Below are 7,838 nucleotides of genomic sequence, written 5' to 3' on the forward strand. Positions count from 1 at the left end.
ACAATTTTTCACTCCTTTGAATTCATTTAAGGAAAGCTAAGTTTTCTATAATGATTACAATGAGAATACATGTAATGAAAGCAAACTGATTTTAAGAACTCTTTTGATCTTATGGAAAGCCTGGTGGTGTAGTGGTTAAGAGCTACGGCTGCTAACCAAAGAGTCGGCAGTTGGAATCCACCAGGCGCTCCTTGGAAACTCTATAGGGCAGTTCTACTCTGTCCTATAGGGTCGCTATGAGTTGGAATCGACTCGACAGCACTGGGTTTGGTTTTGGTTTGATCTTATACATGAATGCAAATCAGAGACATAAGTGTGACAGTATAACTTTTTTTTTTTCATTTATTGGTAAACTCAATATACATGAGTTGAAGATAAAGTCAGGATGTGAATTTTTATGGTAATATGGATACATGGAAAATATATGACACTGAGTCTTTAGATCTGGATTCAAGACCTGATTCTGGCACTTATAAAGCTGTCGACTCTGGATTGGTCATCTTCTAGCTCTAAGCCTTACTTTCCTCCCAGGAAAAAAAGACATTTCTGACCTACGGCTGTTTCACAGGAATGTTATGAGCCTCAAATTGAGATAATGTTCTTTTAAGTGCTTTGTAAACTGCAAAAAGCCATACCCGTTATATATCCATTGCGTCGAGTTGATTCCGACTCATAGCAACCCTATACGGCAGAGTGGAACTGCCCCATATGGTTTCCAAGGAGTGCCTGGTGGATTCAAACTGCTGACCTTTTGGTTAGCAGCCACAGCTCTTAATCACTATGCTAAAAGCCATAGAAATGTTTAATATTTGTATATAGGTCTAATTAATGATATTAAGTTCTCTGCAGAATAGTTCTGTAGGTGCTCAAAAAGTGATCTTGGTGTTTTTCCAGGCCTTAGGGAGATGTCCAGAGTGGCTCCTACTTCATTTTATATTTTTAGCCTAAAAGCTTTCTGAGACTTTGCCCTTTCTTAACGTACTTAACAAAACAAACATTTTACAGATGAGGGAACTGAGGCCAAAACCCTATGCCCATCATTTTTCTCTTTCTCTCTTATACTATGTGCAGTGCTTTGCAGGAACCAGGACCTTTTTTCGTAAAGGGCCAGACTGTAAATATTTTTGAATTTGTGAGCAACATATAAACAACCTTTAACAGTGTAAAAACCACTCTTAGCTGGAGGGACTGTCAAAAACAGGCCTGCAGGCCATTGTTGTGTGCCATCAAGTTGATTCCAACTCATAGCGACCCTATATGACAGGGTAGAACAGCCCCATAGGGTTTCCTAGCTGTAATCTATATGGAAGAAGATCACCAGGTCTCTTATCTTGTGGAGCGGATGGTGGGTTTAAATCATTGACACTTCAGTAAGCAGCCCAGTGCTTAAGCATTACGCTAAGGCCCATTACAGATTCTTATTTTACTAGGTTCAAATACTCTGTCAAGTTTTACTTATAGCCACTAGTTATATTTACATCAAAAAGAGTACCTGGTTAGTTGACCACAGATATGTTATATCTTATTTTTGTCCTGACTGCAAGACAGGATTTTCAAGTAAAAGTGTGAGGTCGGGTTTAGTTTTTTTGGATTGTTAAGCTTCTGACTGAAACTGGTCTGTTTAGTCAGGGACAGAGAAACTGTTTTGAGCAACTGGCTGGTTATGGTACAATTCTCAGTTGATGGAAATAAACTCAATATACAGGTTTAGCTGAAGCCCAGGATATAAGTTGTGATTGTTGAATTCAAGCAATACTTGAGCAGGAAGAAGTTTTTATAAAAGAATCATGTCATTTTTAGCTAGACATGGGCTCAATGACACTTTTAGCTCATCTTTCTGGGTTTATACAAAGTTGCAATAATGTCAAGGACCCCAAAAGTTTCTAAACACAGGCGCTATTGAGGGCAAGGGGAAAAAGAAACTCATACATTGGTGGTGGTGGTGGTGGTGTAGATTGATGCTTCCTCTTTGAAGAGTAATTTGGCAATAACTATTGAAATTAAAAGTATATTTACCCTTTGACCCAGTTCTTCTGCTTCTGGGAATTTACCCAACAAGTACAATTCATGCAAAGTTCTAGTTATGGCAGCATTGTTTACAGAGACAAAATATTGGAAATATCCTAAATGCACATCAATACAGCAATGTTTAAAAAATTATGTACATGTATACAATGGAATATTATGCAGCCCTTAAAAACAATGAGAATTGATAAGTACTGATATGGAAAAACCTCTAAAATACGTATCTTAAAGCAAATTACAGAATAATATATATAAAATACATACATATATATACGTATGCTTCTATGTGTAAAAAAAAGACATATATACGATTTATGTACAGATAATAGTCACAGCATTAAACATTATCTGTCAGGAACTGTTCTAAGAGCTTTTCATAAAATAACACATCTAATACTCACAACTACTTTATTAAAGTAGGTAATATTTTTCCCATTTTACAGATGAGGGAACAAGGCAGAGAGAGATTAAGTCATTTGCTCAAAGGCACAAGAATCTGGTGATAATGGTGACCGTACTTCTGGGGAGGGAGAGAGAAGGACAAAGGGCTGGAGTAGGGAGACTTATTTTTCACTATACATCTTTTTCAGCCGTGTGTGTGTTTTGCCATGTTTATGCATTACTTTAAAATTTTATTTTTTAACGTTTACCTGCACCATTGGAAAGTGGGTAAAAGACTACCATGAGCACACTATTCACAAAAGATAGTCTATCTTACTAATGTTCAAAGATATGCAAATTAAAATGTGTCTTATCTATTAGCTTAAAAAGGATTAGAAAGATTGATTGCACCCAGAGTTGGTGAATTGACTCTTACACACTATTAATAGGAGGATAAATTGATGGGACATTTTGGGAGAGGAATCTGGTAATGGATATGAAATTTTAAATATGCATACTCTTTGATCTAGCAATACCACTTATGATAATTTATCCCTAAGAAATAATCTGAAAAGTATGCACAGAATTCTTGGTAAGATATTCACTACAGCACATTATAGAACATTATTGGAATCAACCTAAATATCAACAGGGGATTGGTTAAATAATGGTATTTCCACATAATAGGATACTTTGCTTCCACTGGCCAAGATGAAGTGGGTCTGTTACGTATTGACATAAAAAGATATCCAGAATTTATTAAGTATAAAAAGTAGGTTTACTGAACAGAGTGCATATGATTATCTTATTCATATTAAATTTTTATAATTTCTTAATATATGCACAGAAATAATGGCTTGGGGGAGTGTTACACGGGCCTTTCGTTTTATTATCTTACGTATTTTTAATAGCCTTACGTATTTTTTTGAATTTAACTTTTTAAATATATGTTTAATAGCTGAAACAATGGGCTCAAACATACCAATGGTCATAAAGAGGGCACAGGACTGGGCAACGTTTCATTCTGTCATACGTAAAGTCACCATGAGTCGGAGCAAACTGGACAGACAGCAACGAACAACAACATGTATTACTTTTAGATCATTAAACAACAGTGAACATATTTCCACTTTGAAAAAACAAAAAGATATTGAAATCAGTCTCTTGTATTCTGCTTTAAAACTAAATGCAAGAAACATTTCATAACGTGGAGGAACCTGGAAGGCACTATGCTGAGTGAAATTAGTCAGTTGCAAAAGGACAAATATTGTAGAAGACCACTATTATAAGAACTTGAGAAGTAATTTAAACTGAGAAGAAAACATTCTTTTGTGGTTACAGGGGGTGGGGGTGGGAGAGGGGTATTCACTAATTAGATAGTAGATAAGAACTACTTTAGGTGAAGGGAAAGACAACACACAATACAGGGGAGGTCAGCACAATTGGACTAAAGCAAAAGCAAAGAAGCTTCCTGAATAAACTGAATGCTTCGAAGGCCAGCGTAGCAGGGGCAGGGGTCTGGGGACCATGATTTCAGGGGACATCTAAGTCAACTGCCATAATAAAGTGTATTAAGAAAACATTCTGCATCCCACTTTGAAGAGTGGCGTCTGGGGTCTTAAACACTAGCAAGCAGCCATCTAAGATGCATCAATTGGTCTCAACCCACCTGGATCAAAGGAGAATGAAGAACACCAAGGACACAAGGCGATTACGAGCCCAAGAGACAGAAAGGGCCACAGGAACCAGAGACTACATCATCCTGAGACCAGAAGAACTAGATGGTGCCCAGCTACAACCCATGACTGCCCTGACAGGGAACACAACAGAGAAGCCCTGAGGGAGCAGGAGAGCAGTGGGATGCAGACCCCAAATTCTCATAAAAAGACCAGACTTAATGGTCTGACTGAGACTGGAAGGACCCTGGTGGTCATGGCCCCCAGACCTTCTGTTGACCCAGGACAGGAACCATTCCTGAAGCCAACTCTTCAGACATGGATTGGACTGGACAATGGGTTGGAGAGGGATGCTGGTGAGGAGTGAGCTTCTTGGATCAGGTGGACACTTGAGACTGTTGGCATCTCCTGCCTGGAGGGGAGATGAGAGAGTGGAAGGGGTTAGAAGCTGGCAAAAAGGACACAAAAAGAGAGAGTGGAGAAAGTGGGCTGTCTCATTAAGGGGAGAGTAATTTGGAGTGTGTAGCAAGGTATATGTGGGTTTTTGTGTGAGAGACTGACTTGATTTGTAAACTTTCCCTTAAAGCACAATAAAATTACAAAAAAAAAAAAACTAAATGCAACAGATTCAGAATATACTTATTAATAGAAAGGACCTTGGTTTAGTCAGCTAGTTTCCAGGGAAAACTTTACAACCTCATCTACTGCCTTCTATAGTATGTAATGATCCTCCATTCTAGGGAAATTCTTCTTTATGTCCACATAAAATTTATCCTTACCAGTTAAGTCTGTTTCATCATGTTCCGTTTCCAGTGGAGATACACACACACACACACTTTTTGTTTTCTAAACTATTTGAAAAAGTTGCAGACATCATGACACTTTCCTTCTATCTTAGTCATCTACTGCTGTTATAACAGAAATACAACAAGTAGATGGCTTTAACAAACAGAAATTTATTCTCTCAGTCTAGGAGGTCAGAAGTCCAAATTCCAGGTGCCAGCTCTAGGGGAAGGCTTTCCCTCTGTTGGCTCTGGGAGAAGGTCCTCGTCATCAATCTTCCCCTGGTCTAGGAGCTTCTCAGTGCAGGGACCCCAGGTCCAAATGATGCATTCCACTTCTGGGCCTGTTTTCTTGGTGGCATGAGGTCCCTATCTCTCTGCTCGATTCTCTTTTATATCTCAAAAGAGGTTGATTCAAGATAGAACCTAACCCTGTAGATTGAGTCCTACCTCTTTAACATAACTGCCTCTAATCCTGCCTCATTAACATCATCAAACCAAAAAACCAAACCTGTTGCCATTGAGTGGACTCATAGCTACCCTGTATGACAGGGTAGAACACCCTCATAGGGTTTCCAAGGAGCAGCTGGTGGACTTGAACTGCTGACCTTTTGATTAGCAGCTGGAGCTCTTAACCACTGTGCTACCAGGGCTCCTATTAACATCGAAAAGGTTAGGATTTACAACACATAGGATAATCACAACAGATTACAAAATGGAGGACAAACACACAATACTAGAAATCATGGCATAGCCAAGTTGACACCATTTTTGGGGGAATGCAATTCAAACCATAACACCTTCTAAATATTTCAGCATGTCTCTCCTAAGAATAAGGGCATTTTCCTATTCAACTACATTATCATTATTACATCTAAGAAAATTAATAATTTCATATCTAATACCCAGTATATATTTGAATTTCCCAAATTGTTCCCCCAAACATCTTTTTTTTTTTTTTTTCTACTCAGGATCCAGTTGAGTTTCAGGTATTGTATTTGGTTATTATGTCTCCTTACCCGTTGCCTTCAAGTTGATTCCAACTCATAGCAACCCCATGTGTTACAGAGTAGAGCTGCTCCACAGGGTTTTCCTGGGTGTAGGAACTAACTCAACAGCATCCAACAACAATCTTTACAGAAGCAGATGGCCAGGCCTTTCTTCTGCAGTGCTACTGGGTGCGTTCCAATGGCAAACTGCTTGTACTACCCAGGAACCTATGTCTCTTTAGCGTCTTGTAATCTAGAGCCAGTTTTCTTGTAAAAAGTTCCACATTTTGGATTTGAATGATTAGTACATTAACTGTTTTTGTAATTTCCCCCCATAACATGGACTTAATTTGTAAAGATTTATCATGAACATTTTCAAACACACTTGAAGATAAAGAAAATAGTACAATATTAGCCATAATCTGTTTCAACAATTATCAAGATTTTATAGCCATTTTATCCCTTTCATACAGTACACATTGTTTACCAAAAAAGTGGGGGCATTTTCTTACAAAACATCAATGCCACTTTCACGCCTTACAAAATAATAGTTCTTTGCTATCACCTAATACCTGGACCAGTCTAATTTCCCCAGTTGTCTCAAAAATGTCTCTTATAGTCAGTTTGTTTGAATCAGGATTTCAACTAGGTCCACACACATTACATCTGATGCTGTGTCTCTAAAGCTGTTTAATCTACAGCAGTTAACCCTCACTTAAAAATAATCTTGTAGCAAAATGGACTAATTTACATATGTATTTACTGCATATTTTAAAGGAGGGCTTGGAAGTAAGTGGTTCTTCCCAGTTTAGTAATGGCTGAGGAAGACAAACTGAAACAGACCTGAATTTTTATATTTGGGTGCTTCATAACGGGTAAGCAGTATGGGGAAAACTATAGGTTGAAGCCCTGCTAGAAACCTAATCTCCCTCACAGAAAACAAGGGCAGCATATACATTGCATAGCAACCAAATCTTGGCCCATCAAATTTTGAGCAGAGCCAGAAGCAAAGATGGCGGTCCACTGCGCAGTCATTCTCCATAGTCAATAATCCAATCTCATGCGTCAGGCTCCTGAAAAGGCTCACTATGCCTCTTCTGAGTCTCTTAACGCTTCAATCCCTAATTTTTCCCGTTCTGTAAGTTTTCTCTTCCGGTTACCGGGAAGGGAGAACCCAAATCGTAAAAATTCGGATTTCTTCCGGTTTCGCTTGGTTGCCATGGTTGAACCAGTTCCAATTAGTTCAAAGCCCTGCTTTAAAGAACCAAACACTGTATTTTGAAGCTCTGGACACATTTTATTTAGAACTGCAAATGGCTATAAAGACACAGCATTTCTAAATCAGAAATCTCATATGATAATGCACAGCTCCATACTTGTCATATGGCTGCCCCATCACAATTCAGCCACCCACATTTTTGGCATAAGTAGATGCAGCCTAGGACCCCTGGTGGTGCAGTGGTTAAGCTCTGGGCTGCTAACCAAAGGGTCAGGGTCAGCGGTTCAAATGCATCAGTCCCTCTGAGGGAGAAAGATGGGGCAGTGTGCTTCCATGAACACAGCTTTGGAAACCCTGTGAGGCAATTCTACTCTGTCCTGTAAGGTCACTAAGAGTCAGAATCCACTCCACCTCAACGGGTTTGATTTTTTTTTTTTTTTTTAGATGCAGCCTCTACATTAAGGGGGCAGGATTACCCCCTTCTGGAAGCCAGAGTTCAGGAAGCCCCTTTCAATGCTAAGCCATGAGAATGATTCTAAAGTTAAAAACAAAGAAAACCAAGTGAAAAAGTTTCCACTGAATACAGAGATAAGGTAAATAGCCAGAGAATGTGGTGCTGAGGAAACACATTAAATCAGATCCCAGAGATTCAGGTTGAAAGGTCAGTCAGACTCTTTAAAAGCAGGGCAAGAGAATCAGGGTAGGTAAACGGAAACAGAGAGACCATGGTAAACAGAGTGGTGAGTTCCCAGAGAGGGGTCGAAAC

At 39.0% G+C, this 7,838-nt stretch overlaps 1 protein-coding gene across 3 annotated transcripts in view; it reads right to left on the reverse strand.

The window, feature by feature from the left end:
- The window catches only part of ZNF821 (zinc finger protein 821), a 38,458-nt gene that overhangs the window by 30,148 nt on the left and 472 nt on the right, over nt 1-7,838 (reverse strand). The window lies entirely within an intron of this gene.

Source organism: Loxodonta africana, chromosome 21 (genome assembly GCF_030014295.1).
Source record: "Loxodonta africana isolate mLoxAfr1 chromosome 21, mLoxAfr1.hap2, whole genome shotgun sequence".
Classification (NCBI taxonomy): domain Eukaryota; kingdom Metazoa; phylum Chordata; class Mammalia; order Proboscidea; family Elephantidae; genus Loxodonta; species Loxodonta africana.